Genomic DNA, 12,690 nt, shown 5'->3' on the forward strand with positions numbered 1-12,690 from the left:
GAGACTGAGTTTGCATACTTATAAGTACTTATAAGTATACTTGCAAAAGTATAAGGAGATTTGTAGGGACAATCAGGGGTGCACTACACTAACTGATCATGGTGTAGACGTAGGTGCCTCCAACCCAATAAAACAGTATTCGTTTTGACTGAACCCACAGAAACTAGCTCAGATGGAAGAGGAAATCCAATACATATCGGAGAATCATTTAATTGAGGCTAGTAAGAGCAGTTGGAGTTTGCAGACCATGTTAATACCTAAGCCGGATGGAACAGCCCGGTTCTGTATAGACTACAAGATGGTCAATGCCGCCACCAAATTGGATTTGTATCCAATTTTCAGATTGGAGGACTATATTAGGGGCTGTTTAGCATAGCGCTAAATCGCTGGCTTTGAAAGCAGACCAAGGCAGGCCAGCAGCACGGTTCAATCCCGTACCAGCCTCCCCGAACAGGCGCCGGACTGTGGCGACTCGGGACTTTTCACAGCAACTTCATTTGAAGTCTACTTGTGACAATAAGCGATTTTCATTTCATTTCATTTTCATATATCGATAGGATAGGCAATGCCTCATGCCATTATAAAATCAATTTGTTAAAGGGCCATTGGCAGATTCCTTTAATGCCCAGAGCTAAAGAGGTATCTGCCTTTGTGACTCCAAGGGGGATTGTATCAGTGTAAAGTGATGTTGTTCGGATTTAAAAACAGACCAGCTATATATCAACAACTCATACATCTAGTAGTGACTAGGGTGCACAAGTGCATGGTCTATTTGGACGATGGGATAGTTTACATTGACACATGGCAGGAGCATGTAGGACAATCAGAGGAGTTATTTTAACAATTGCCGTTGGCTGATTTAGTCACCAGTTTGACCAAAAAGCGAGTTTGCTAAAGCAAAAGTGACCTACCTGGGACACGTTATGGGACAGGGATGAGTGGTACTCAGAACAGCCAAGGTAAGGGCGTCACCAGCTTTCCTAATTCCCAAAATGAAATGGGAGATTATGAGGTTCCTCGGCATGTGCGGGTCCTGTCGATAATTTGTAACAAACTTTAGTACTATAACGGTACCTGATTTTTCCAAACCCTTTAAAATGGCCATGGATGCCAGTAACCTGGGGGTGGGGGCTGTGATACTGCAGGATGATGAGGCAGGAAAAGAGAGGTTGGTGAGATACTTTCCAAATAAACAAAGTCTGTATCAAAGAAGGTATTCCACCATTGAAAAGGAAACCTTCACATTGCTATTAGCCCTTCAGCATTTTGAAGTTTATTTCCGGCATAAAAATAAGCAAAGCCTCATCTCGACTGACCATAATCCGCTTGCGCTTGTGAAAAAATGTAAAACACGGAACGCAAGATTGTTCCACTGGAGTTTAGTGTTGCAAACTTTCAAAGTAAAAATCGTGCATATTCCTGGAAAGCGCAATATTATTAAGGATTCATTGTCACAAGTTTAAGTGTTCATAAGTGGCAGATGTAAGATTGCAATGAGGTTTCATCCCCAAGGAGGGAGTTATATTAGAGTCCTTCCTGTTTATTTCCTTTGTTGATATGCCTTTCCCTTTCTTTTTATTATTTTGATCCGTGGACCCATAAACGGGATGAGTCTTAAAGCAGAAGACTCAGTTAAAACAGCCTGCTTGCCAGAATACTGTGTTCCCAGGTTTTGCATTTTGGAGAGGAGAAACCAGACTCCTTGGCACCGAGTGGGTCTTAGGAACCAGCTTTGGAGGGACTCGTTCGATTGGTAACTGGCAACCAGTGGGTTCACCAGGGACAGTGGTCTGCCTGATAATGGTGAGTTAACTCAGTTGGCTGGATAGCTAATTCATGATGCCGGGTGAGACCAACAGCGTGGGTTCAATTCCCATACCTGCTGAGGTTATCAGTGAAAGCCTTGTCTTCTCAACCTTGCCCCTAAAAATTAACTTAAATACCATGACTTCTATAATTCATTGCTACAAGTGTTCTGGAAAACCCTATGTAGAAGCAGTTGGGACGTGATTTGGTGGGGGAATTGTGCTTTTGACAAACAAACAGCAGCTCAACAGAAATCAGGCGGAACATGAGAAAAGATAGGGTGAGGAATAAAAGAGCTGATCAGATGCAAAGATGCCATCCCGAGCACTGAAATGTTTTTAAGTTCATGAAAGAAAGTTATTGGGCAGAGGGGTTTATTGAACCTTCGAGCAGAAATTGTGCTGGGAGAGAGACCACATGTGAAGGTGCCACACTGACGGAATCGACCAGGGTGATTAATTGGAGATCACACTCCCAGCTGATGCTCTGCTTTAACATTAGAGCTCAGATACCAACGTGTTTCAGCTTTCATTTGTGCTGAATGAAATATTACCACTGTCACCCATAAGATTTAACAATTTGAATCATTCTGGAGATTGGGAAAATGGACAAAGGATTAATTGATTCCCTGTTTTGACAGTTATCCCTATTCTTTACTTCCTGTTTATTAACCAATCTTCTATCAGTGCTCCTGTTACTCCCAACTCCATGAGCCCTTATCTAATACATTGATGTGGCACTTTATCAAAAACCTTTTGGAAGTCCAAAATCTATGGTTCCCCTTTATCTCCCCTACTGATTACATTCTCAAAAACCTCCAATAAAATTGTCAAAACATGGTTTCCCTTTTGTTGACTTTGTTTAATTGCACAATGATTTCTAAGTGCATTGTACGACTTCCTTAATAATAGATTCCAGCGCTTCCACAGTGACTGATGCCAGGCTAACTGATCTATAATTCCTGGTTTCCCTCTTGCTGCTTTCTTAAATGGTGGCATTACATTTTCTAACTTCCAGTCTTCCTCAGGAGTGACAGCTGGCCACTGTGGCATGAAAGAAATCCCAACCAAACACAATCTGGTCCATATCTCAGTGTCCCTGTATGACTCCTTTCCAGAAGTGGCCACTGTCTATTCATAGATATCATATCATAGAATCCCTACAGTGAAGAAGGAGGCCAGTCAGCCCATCGGGTCTGCACTGACCCTCTGAAAGAACATCCTACCTAGACCCTCTCCCCTGCCCTATCCCCGTAACCCCATCCAATCTTTGGACACAAGGGGACAATTTAGCATGGCCAATCTACCTAACCTGCACATATTTGGACTGTGGGAGGAAACCCGTCAAAGCAGAGACTGGAAGAACGTGCAAACTCCACACAGTCACCCAATACCGGGATCGAACCCGGGTCCCTGGCGCTGTGAGGCCACAGTGCCAACCACTGTGCCACCATTCAAATACATTAGAATTATATTCTGATATATCAATTGGAAGCAAGGGGTGTTTTACAATCAAAGAATGATGGTGCCAAATGAGGCAATCGGCCCATCGAATCTGAACCTAAGGGGTTAATGTAAATACACTAGAACTAAATACACACTAGAGGGAGCACCAGAGACATCATGACACACAGACATTCAACCAATAGGCCAGTAAGATAGGACACGACCAATGGGCAGTCAAGACACACCCAGAGGTGACACTACACAAGGGGGCTACCCATATGTAAGGATAGGGCACACATGCTCTTTCACTTTTCCATAGGCGACACTCAGAGAGACAGGGGCAGATCAGGAAGCATCACACCCACCGCATGGATTGGAGCAGACTGGTTAGTTAGATCGAGTGACTATAGTAGATTAGCAGGAGAGTCAAATCCAAGTAGGAGAATTGTTAACTGTTCAGTAAATGTGTTGAACTTATCTCCAAGTCTGAACCTTCCTTTGTCAGAGTATACATCAAGGAAGCAGCTTATGCTACGTGAAGAAGCAGAACACAACAGTATTCAGATTGAGAAGAATTTGGCTAGGGGGAATAACACAAAACTCTTTCAAATGGCAGGACAGTTGGTAACGAGATTTGAGGGTAAATTTGTAAAAGAAGCTGAGGGAGATGAATAACACTTTTTAAGGCAGAGAGTTGTGATCAGGTATGTGTGGCCTGCTGGGCTGGAGAAAGCAGGTTCACTAACATATTCAAGTGGGTATTAGATAGATACCTGGGGGTGGGGGTAAAGTTCTGTACATCAGTCTACCACTGTATTCACTGGTCCATCCGAGAAGAATTATGTACCAACAGTAATTTAAATCATTCTGCAACAGGTAAATCCTTGTCGTCTGCAAAATTATCAATGAAGTAGATGCATTTGATCTCAGCGCGACAAATACCGCTGCCTGGGACCGAGATTTATGTGGCCAAAGCAAGACTGCTGTAGTCCCACAGAAGCGTTAAGTCCAGCGTACTGACGCCTGGTCGTGAACTCGCCTCATCATACTGGTCCACTATAATGCAGTATGGCGGGCGTGCTCTGAAATCAGCAGCCCGCCTGCCATTTTTCCATCAGTACTTCAACGACGATTAAGTACTTAACAGCCTAAGTGACTACCATCAACATTGTCCACGCTTTAATCAGATGGGTGCACAGGAAACACCACCAATGGGAATCATGTTTTCCTCTAGGGTCTGATGAAAGGGTGGATATAAAGGCTAGGGGTGTGGACTTCACCTGTCATAAGCAGGACAGGGCGATGGGAGTTGGTTATTTGTGAAAATGTTGCTGCACACCCATCTCTGATCAGATTCAGAGATATTCCTGAAGGGGAGGGTCCAAAAACATGGTGCTATGGTCACCTTTGAGCAGTGTCCCATTTGTAATGGGATAATAATTGGATAATAATTGGAAAATAATAATCATTTATGTCTACAAGAACTCATATCAATGTTCAGAGCTCACAATTAATAAAGACAGCCAGGTCCACCCTAATGGTTAATGTGGGGTTTTCCTGATTCCTATCTCGGTTCTGCGGTGTGGTGCTCGCACCTCATTGCCAAACCCAGTGGGAACAAGCTGCTGACCCTTATCCCTTATGTCCCCTGTGCCTGGGATAAATTTCAAGGCCCTCTTTTGGTCGCCTAAGGCTGTGAAGACCCCACTGTCTTCTGCACAGTGGCAAGTGACTCAGCAGTTGCCGTGACACCCAGAGGCCTCTCCATCGATGTCAGAGTGGCGGAGGAGAGGCCCGGGCTATCAGAAATGACCTAACAATTCTTCTGGGTGACATTGGCAGCTGCTGCTCCTCCACTGTGAGATTCATTGGGCCCTTCCTGATTTTCTTTTTTTTAAACAAATTTAGAGTACCCAATTATTTTTTCCAATTCAGGGGCAATTTAGGGTGGCCAATACACCTAACCTGCACATCTTTGGGTTGTGGGGGTGGAACCCAAGCAGACATGGGGAGAATGTGCAAACTCCACATGGACAATGACCCAGGGCCGGGATTCGAACCCGGGTCCTCCGCGTCGTAGTCCCAGTGCTAACCATTGCGCCACATGCCGCCCTCTTCCTGATTTTCTAAGAGGGACCAGGAGCTGGATATTTCTCCAGGTGCCTTGTCCCCCATTCCCCCTTGCTCAGGTATTGGGAGGTCTGAGACAAAGCGATGGAGTCCAGGTCAGGAACACACACAGTACTGCATCCGCGATATGCTGGGGTTGGCCCTCCATGATATTCACCAGCCTGTTAATGGATGAAGCCATTCTTTTTGTTGAGTAGGTAATCGTATCTCTCATGGCCTAGATGGACTCTCCCCAGTGTCCATGCCAGAATGTGCAACATGTCTGGCTTCCACGCACCTCACGCTGGATGTCCAACATTTGTCACCTGCGAACAACTCCAGAGGTCCGTCATCAGCCTGAGACCCAGTATCTAGATTACTGCCATACCTCCATCAGCTACCTGAGCCCAGTATTGATATTCCTGCCATAACTCTGTCATAAGCCTCAGCCCCAGTATCTAGATTACTTCCATCATTCCGTCAGCTGCCTGAGGCCCAGTACCTAGATTACTTCCAGAACTCCGCTATCAGCCTCGAGGTCCAGTTTCTAGATTACTCCCAGCCACTTCATCACTGCTTGCTGCAATTATGAAAAAGGGCCCTTGGATTCTCACCACCCTGGGGCCTTCCTCCTATCTCACCTTAATTAATGGTTCGATTCCATTGGTTGCCAGCCAACTCCAGAACCTCTTCCTCAATAGTTACCAGGATGGTCTTGTTAGTGCCACAGAGTCCGGTCCTGCTCCTTTGTTGGGCATTGTGGCCCTCTGTTCCTGCAAATAAAGATAGAGATTGTAAATTTGCTACAATTAGACCCTCAGAAGCATGGCCACTGTGTACTTAGTCAGCAGCCCACTTTATTCTATGCCATTTGCCAACTAAACAATGTGGTACTTGCCATCCCCTTTGTCACCCCCATTGCCATACATATGCGCTTGTGCACCACACAAGAATCGTGTTTAGTTGCCAATTGGGCGCATTGCCCATCATCTCCCTATGGAGTTGGCCTGCCTGCATCTGTCCATTGTCCACTACATGTATTTATTTATTTCCTTTAATTTAAAAAAAAATTCCAATTAAGGGGCAATTTAACATGGTCAATCGACCTACCCTGCACATCTTGGGGTTGTGAGGGCAAAACTCACGCAGACACGGGGAGAATGAGCAAACCCCACACAGACAGTGACCCGTGTCAGTGACGCTACACGTATGCGCTGCCTTTCAAAGGCGGGGTTAGGAGTCAGCGATTCCCTGGCTTCCACGTCGACCTTCACCCACCGCCGAGCTACGTAGAATTCCACCCATGACGTGAGAGTGAGCCTTTGGCTGTGTGCGAGGTTTTGGCCACTTGAGTCAGAAGGTGAATGATTCAATCTGCACTCCAGCCCACCCTGCATAACTGGAGATTAGAATTTAATCTCTCAGTGATGGGTTAACGTCCAATGTGGTGCTCACAGATGGATGAAGTGGCGGCATACAGTGGTAGCATTCTCACCCCTAAGTTCAGAAGAGTTACATTCAACACCAAGCAGTGAGCAAGAACAAGAATGCGTGCTGGCTTTTAATACTGTCTTGTGAAAGTGCTCATCTCTGATGGGCATATGCAACATCTCTGATGTACCGTCAATTACCACGAGACGAGAATGGTGAAACAATCGAGGCTTTATTGCACAAGATGTTGTGCCTCCTGCAGCTGTAACCAGAATGGGAGCAGCGCAGGAGAGCATACACTTTTATACAGCAGGCTGGGATTTACTGTGGTACCTGTAATACAGTGGCAGTACCGTAACACATGCAATGTATTACCAGTGGTGTTTACCACAATCTCCCCATCATACATAGTGGGTGGTGCTCCACAGCCTCCATTGTAGGCCACCTACAAGAAGGTAGCATGAAGAGAAAAACGCTCAAGAAGACAATTGGAAACCACCTCAGCTTCCCTTTCCTCTTATGTGAGGCTTGAGTGAGGGTCTTCCTGAAGGAGGCACAAGCTGGTTGGACAATGTGGTGCAAAATAATGTTATTAGCACTGCCATAGTACAAGAAGTATTATTATTTTTCTAATAAAACTTGATGGGAGTTGGGACAACAATGCCTTTAGGAAAAGATGTGAATCAAAAACTATTGAGGAGTTTTAAAAAATCCAGGAGGGCACTTTATTTTACAAAACTTTCTAAATATTTGATGCAGTGTTGACAGTGCGTAAAGTGTAAACAGTATTTAGGCACTAATGGAAATATGACAGTGATTGCCACTTGTTGGAAATCCCGGGTCAGTAGGTGCAATGTAAATTATCAACCTACGTTAAAATTTTCACTCGCAGTCCTTGAGTTCTAGCCGTCTGCATCTCATGACAATGACATCTTTAAGTATTCAGGTGAAACACACTGTTTGATATCTGAAACGTGAAACGATACAAGTTTACATTTCACCCAGATGTAGAAAACATCTGCCACTGTGCATGTCCAGCTGTTTGCGGCTGTTTGCAGTTGCAGCCTGTGCCTCTTGGAATGCAGGGTTCAGGATAGACTTTTCAATCCCTCCAGCCTGTTTCTACACATTCAATGAGATCAAGGCTTATCTGCATCACAGCACCATTTAACTGCCTTTGACCCCAATCCCTTCATAGTTTTCCCTTGCAACATCGGGTGGCACGGTGGTTAGCACTGTTGCTTCACAGGGCCAGGGCCCCGGGTTCAATTCCCGGCTTGGGTCACTGTCTGTGCGGAGTGTGCCCGTTCTCCCTTTGTCCGCTTGGGTTGCCTCCGGGTGCTCTGGTTTCCTCCCACAAGTCCTGAAAGACTTGCTGTTAGGTGAATTGGACATTCTGAATTCTCCTTCTGAGTACCCGAACAGGCGCCGGAGTGTGGCGACTAGGGAATTTTCACAGTAACTTCATTGCTGTGTTAATGTAAACCTACTTGTGACAATAATAAAAAATTATCTATCACTTTCAGCCATAAAAGCTCCAACTGACTGATATGCTAGTCTATGATCCTTTAATTTTACTGCTAAATAGCCTGGGTGTGATTGTAAGTTTATGCCCTTCGTGTTCTAGACTTCCCTGCTGAATAAAATAATCTTTTCATCAACACAATTGAATCCGTTGATCATTTTGAACCCTTTAATTTAGTTATCCCTCAATCCTCCAGAGAATACAAGCCAGATATATACAACTAGTCCTTGGAATTGAGTCTTTTAAACCTGACATCAGGGGCGAAATTCTCCCCCAACGGCGCGATGTCCGCCGACTGGCACCAAACACGGCGCCAATCAGACGGGCATCGCGCCGGCCCAAAGGTGCGGAATGCTCCGCATCTTTGGTGGCCTAGCCCCAACATTGAGGGGCTAGGCCGACGCCGGAGGGATTTCCGCCCCGGCAGCTGGCGGAAATGGCGCTTGTTGCCCCGCCAGCTGGCGCGGAAATGCGGCGCATGCGCGGAAGCGTCAGCGGCCGCTGACAGTTTCCCGGCGCATGCGCGGGAGCGTCAGCGGCCGCTGTCAGTTTCCCGCGCAAGCGCAGTGGGGAGAGTCTCTTCCGCCTCCGCCATAGAGGAGGCCGTAGCGAAGGCGGAAGGGAAAGAGTGCCCCCACGGCACAGGCCCGCCCGCGGATCGGTGGACCCCGATCGCGGGCCAGGCCACTGTGGGGGCACCCCCCGGGGTCAGATCGCCCCGTGGCCCCCCCCAGGACCCCGGAGCCCGCCCACGCCGCCTGGTCCCGCCGGTAAATACCAGGTTTGATTTACGCCGGCGGGACCAGGCAATTTCTGGGCGGGACTTCGGCCCATCCGGACCGGAGAATCCAGCGGGGGGTCCCGCCAACCGGCGCGGCCTGATTCCTGCCCCCGCCCAATCTCCGGGAGCGGAGACTTCGGCAGGGGCGGGATTCACAGCGGCCAACGGCCATTCTCCGACCCGGCGGGGGGTCGGAGAATGACGCCTCAGTTCCGGTAACTCTGTGACATGCACAATATCAATCTAGTCTTCGTGATGTATAGTGTTCTGAACAGAACACAATGCTCCAGAAAGGTTCTGACCAAGAATCTATATAACTGGTGCATCACTTCATCCCCTTTATATTCCAGTCACTTTGAGAAAATGGGCCAATCAGGGGACATCATGATCAGGAGACAGAGGTATAGTGGTAGGATTGAAAAACGGTGGTCAGACCTTCCGTTATTTCCTCGTTGGCTTCTTTTAACAGCCTGATGTACATTTCATGGTGATTGGTCCACTTTCAAGGATGCTAATCTCATTAACATTTCCACTCCCCTTATGTTTATGAAACCAAATTATTCACACTCCTCCTTGACTACAATATTGCATTGTAACGCACAAAGACTCCGTGAGACGAATAGAGTGAAATCGATGAGGCTTTATTAAGCGTGTCTGTTTCCACGCAGCTCGATAGTAGAATGGCCTGCGGGGGAGGACTCCGGCATCTTATACTCCGCCTTCAGGGCGGAGCTAGAGGTCAACGGCCAACCAGGACCCGGGATCTGTCAGCCAATGACATTAGGGCTTCCAGTCCCACATGACCCCCAATACATACTACCACATTCACCCCTTGTCAAAAATGAACCCGGCGGGGTGATGCTTCGTATGGTGGTAAGGGTTTACAGGGCTGGTCCTGGGAGGAAAACATTCACATGGCAATACAGTATTGTACAATTTTGTCCTGTTTCAACTATTTACAGAAGGTATCGGGAGAAAAGCAAAATGTTCTTGTGAAAAGTCCATAAATTGATTTAGATCGACGCCACGAGTCGGTCGGGCGGTCTGGTCGTCCGTGTCGATCGCCTCGGCCCCGGTGGTGGTGGTGGTGCTTGTACCGGTGTTGTCGTCTCCGGGAGCCTTACGGTTTCAGCTTGGGCTTTATTCTTGGTCGGGCCTGAGGGGAGGGGAACCGATCCTCCTGGGAAGGGGGCGGTCGCGGGGTGCGGCGGTGGCAGGAAGGGGGGGGTTGGGTGAATGGTGTCGGGGGGGTGTGTGTGTTGCCGGCGGGTGCCAGATCCCGCAGGGAGACCGTGTCCTGTCGGCCGTCGGGGTACTCCACGTAAGCGTACTGCGGGTTCGCGTGGAGGAGGTGAACCCTTTCGACCAACGGGTCCGCCTTATGTGCCCGCACATCCTTTCGGAGCAAGATGGGTCCTGGAGCCGCCAGCCAGGTCGGCAGCGACGTTCCAGAGGAGGACCTCCTAGGGAAGACAAGGAGACGCTCATGAGGCGTTTGATTAGTGCTCGTGCATAATAGCGACCGGATGGAGTGGAGAGCGTCCGGGAGACCTCCTGCCACTGTGAAACTGGGAGGTCCCTGGACCGTAGGGCCAGTAGGACGGTCTTCCAGACCGTGCCGTTCTCCCTCTCTACTTGCCCATTCCCCCGGGAGTTGTAGCTGGTCGTCCTGCTTGAGGCTATGCCTTGCTGAGCAGGAACTGGCGCAGCTCGTCACTCATGAAAGAGGACCCCCTGTCGCTGTGGACGTATGCGGGGCAACCGAACAGTGTGAAGATGGTGTTCAGGACTTTAATGACTGTGGCCGCGGTCATGTCAGAGCAGGGAATGGCGAATGTGAAGCGGGAGTATTCGTCCACCACATTAAGGAAGTATGTGTTGCGGTCGGTGGAGGGGAGGGGCCCTTTGAAATCGAGACTAAGGCGTTCAAAGTGGCGGGAAGCCTTAATCAGGTGCGCACCATCCGGCCTGAAAAAATGCGGTTTGCATTCCGCGCAGATGTGGCAGTCCCTTGTGACTGTACGGACCTCCTCTAAAGAGTATGGGAGATTGCGGGACTTGATAAAGTGGAAAAGCCGAGTGACCCCCGGGTGGCAGAGATCCTCGTGGAGGGTTTGGAGGCGGTTAATTTGTGCGTTGGCACATGTGCCGCGGGATAGGGCATCGGACGGCTCGTTCAGCTTTCCGGGACGATACAAAATCTCGTAGTTGAAGGTGGAGAGCTCGATCCTCCACCTTAAGATCTTGTCGTTTTTGATTTTGCCCCGCAGTGCGTTATCGAACATGAAGGCTACCGACCGTTGGTCAGTGAGGAGAGTGAATCTCCTGCCGGCCAGGTAATGCCTCCAATGTCGCACAGCTTCCACTATGGCTTGGGCTTCCTTTTCCACTGAGGAGTGTCGGATTTCTGAGGCGTGGAGGGTCCGGGAGAAAAAGGCCACTGGTCTGCCCGCTTGGTTAAGGGTGGCCGCTAAAGCTACGTCGGAGGCGTCGCTCTCGACCTGGAAGGGGAGGGACTCGTCGATGGCACGCATCGTGGCCTTTGCGATATCCGCTTTGATGCGGCTGAAGGCCTGGCAAGCCTCTGTCGACAGAGGGAAGATCGTGGTCTGTATTAGGGGGCGGGCCTTGTCTGCGTACTGGGGGACCCACTGGGCGTAGTATGAAAAAACCCCCAGGCAGCGTTTCAGGGCTTTTGGGCAGTGCGGGAGGGGGAATTCCATGAGGGCGCGCATACGTTCGGGGTCGCGGCCTATTATCCCATTACGCACTACGTAGCCCAGAATGGCTAGCCGATTGGTGCTAAAAACGCACTTGTCCTCGTTGTACGTGAGGTTCAAGGCTTTGGCGGTCTGGAGGAATTTTTGGAGGTTTGCGTCGTGGTCCTGCTGGTCGTGGCCGCAGATGGTTACATTGTCGAGATACGGGAACGTGGCCCGCAACCCATGTTGATCAACCATTCGGTCCATCTCCCGTTGGAAGACCGAGACCCCGTTTGTGACGCCAAATGGGACCCTTAGGAAATGGTATAATCGCCCGTCTGCCTCGAAGGCTGTGTACTTGCGGTCACTTGGGCGGATGGGGAGCTGATGGTAGGCGGACTTGAGGTCCACGGTGGAGAAGACTTTATATTGGGCAATCCGATTGACCATGTCGGATATGCGGGGGAGAGGGTACGCGTCTAGTTGTGTGTACCTGTTGATGGTCTGGCTATAGTCTTTGACCATCCTTTGTTTCTCCCCTGTCTTCACTACTACCACCTGCGCTCTCCAGGGACTATTGCTGGCCTGGATTATGCCTTCCTTTAGTCGCCGCTGGACTTCAGACCGAATGAAGGTCCGGTCCTGGGCGTTGTACCGTCTGCTCCTAGTGGCGACGGGTTTGCAATCCGGGGTGAGGTTCGCAAACAAGGACGGGGGTTGCACCTTGAGGGTTGCGAGGCCGCAGATAGTGAGTGGGGGTATTGGGCCGCCGAATTTGAACGTAAGGCTCTGTAGATTGCATTGGAAATCTCATCCCAGTAAGGTGGGGGCGCATGGTTGGGGAAGGACGTTTAGTTTGTAGTTTTTCAACTCCCTCCCCTGCACCGTTAG

The 12,690-nt window shown here is 49.0% G+C and overlaps 1 long non-coding RNA gene across 2 annotated transcripts in view; it reads right to left on the reverse strand.

Moving 5' to 3' along the window:
- Positions 1-12,690, reverse strand: part of LOC140429817 (uncharacterized) — a 332,392-nt gene that overhangs the window by 182,507 nt on the left and 137,195 nt on the right. For both annotated transcript variants that reach the window (XR_011949214.1, XR_011949213.1), the window contains exon 3: positions 6,002-6,133. This is a non-coding gene — a long non-coding RNA (uncharacterized lncRNA). The remainder of the gene's footprint in view (positions 1-6,001; positions 6,134-12,690) is intronic.

The sequence above is a fragment of the Scyliorhinus torazame genome, chromosome 9 (genome assembly GCF_047496885.1).
Source record: "Scyliorhinus torazame isolate Kashiwa2021f chromosome 9, sScyTor2.1, whole genome shotgun sequence".
NCBI classification, from domain to species: Eukaryota; Metazoa; Chordata; class Chondrichthyes; order Carcharhiniformes; family Scyliorhinidae; genus Scyliorhinus; species Scyliorhinus torazame.